Below are 1,845 nucleotides of genomic sequence, written 5' to 3'. Positions count from 1 at the left end.
GGAAGTAAGGGATGTGCGGATGAAACAAATAAGTTCAATTTCTCTGGAATCGAATTATATCCGACGATTGAAAAATCAGCCATTAGTGAATAAAATAAAACATAATATTTGTATCTCACATATTTAAAGCAGCTCTGCAGTTATATCAACACTTTTTTATGTATGAGAATAGATAAAACCAATGATGGAGGAGCGAGGTTATTTGCCGGGAGCCCCGATTGCGCTAAAAATTTTCAACTGCAATGTGTGTAGAGATGGGTAGTGGGTAAAAACCCATTTCACCCGATTGGGTTAAAACTGGGTGATTTGGGTAAAAACCCGGTTTTTACCCATTATCACCCATTCTGGTGGGTGAAAACAAAAATAGTGTTTTTTTAAAGTGAGAAGTGGTATTTGTTGCTAAGGGGGCGTTCTAGTGTTACGTAATGCAATCTGGGGGGAGAGGAGGTCTTGAAAAACGTTACAATGCGTTACAGTGGCGGAAGGGCGGTTCGATTTCAAGTTTTTAAGCAGAAGTACTTTGTAGTTGGTGTTGTTATTTGTAACTTTATACCGTAATGTCATCAAAGAGAGAGTTTGGCATCTTTGGCATCCCCCCTTCCATGTCCTTGCCATGATCACAAATTATTGTGTTCCTACTAAATTTCTTCTAAATCGGTTCAACGATTCTTGAAATAACACCATTTTATAAAATAATTGGTCACATCATCATAACGTGATCAATTTTACGATTTGGCCACGATATAAATGCATATTAGTGTTAAATTTGACTTATTACTTATTAATCAATAAACTTAAATGAGAAATATTCAATAAAAATAAAGAAAAGATACCAATTGAAACAATTATAAAATTATTTGTTTTCACCCGGTGTAAACACCCACGGGTGGAATGAAACGGTTTTTATTGGGTTTTTACCCTCATGTGGGTTTTTACCCGGGTGGAAACCCATCTCTAAATGTGTGTGACTGAACGGCGTACGAACGCTGTTTTGACAAATCCGTATCGGTATCGTATCGCGGTAAGTTTTGACAGCTAGTTCAAATGAAGCTGTAACGCAAATGGAATGCGACTGCGCCTCTGAGTAAAAACAAACAGAATGCTACTTTTTCTCATACGCAAGTCAAACGGTTCATGAATATTTGCTGTGTTTTAGTAATTTTAGTTTAAAAACTAAGGTGTTCGGAATTTTAATATAAAGTGCATAAATCCTTTTTTTACGCGTGAACTTAAATTGCACGTCAGCTGGAATATAAATGGAGCGTAAATGGTGGTCTAGAGATAAAACGCGAATGAATTGGAGACATTACAAATTAGCGCAATCGGAGCCCTGATCTGAATATACTCCGTATCATAACAGCCTTAGGCCTTAGCATTGTAAAGCTTCGGGAAACCCATGTATCCCTACATGCCTTGTTTGAATTAGTTGAGTAATTTAGTACAGTACCTAGTTAGAATGGCTATGGCCTTTTGAATGATGAGTATGATGACTACTGATGACATAATAAACTTTGTCATACTCACGTTACGAATTTTTACAAGATTTGCAAATCCCACCAAGCTAAAATAAAATTAGTTTCTTTTTATGATCATGACAAAGTAATTGACAATTTTCTTAAAATAGGTAAAAACTTGCAATAGTATTGATTCAATTGATTTATTGAAACGATTAACGATTAATTAATGAACCTCACTAGTCGGAAGTGACATACCAATCAACAGACTTTTAAATTTTTTTTATAACGTAACCAAAATTCTATGATATTTATTAAGATGTATAGCTTTCTTTAAAATTATTTGCGAAGTATTGATTTATGTTGATAATCTGAAAATTTCTTTTTATTT

This window comes from Ostrinia furnacalis, unplaced genomic scaffold (genome assembly GCF_004193835.3).
Source record: "Ostrinia furnacalis isolate ACB-3 unplaced genomic scaffold, ASM419383v2 OfSCF0215, whole genome shotgun sequence".
Taxonomy (NCBI): domain Eukaryota; kingdom Metazoa; phylum Arthropoda; class Insecta; order Lepidoptera; family Crambidae; genus Ostrinia; species Ostrinia furnacalis.
This window is presented reverse-complemented; position numbering follows the sequence as displayed.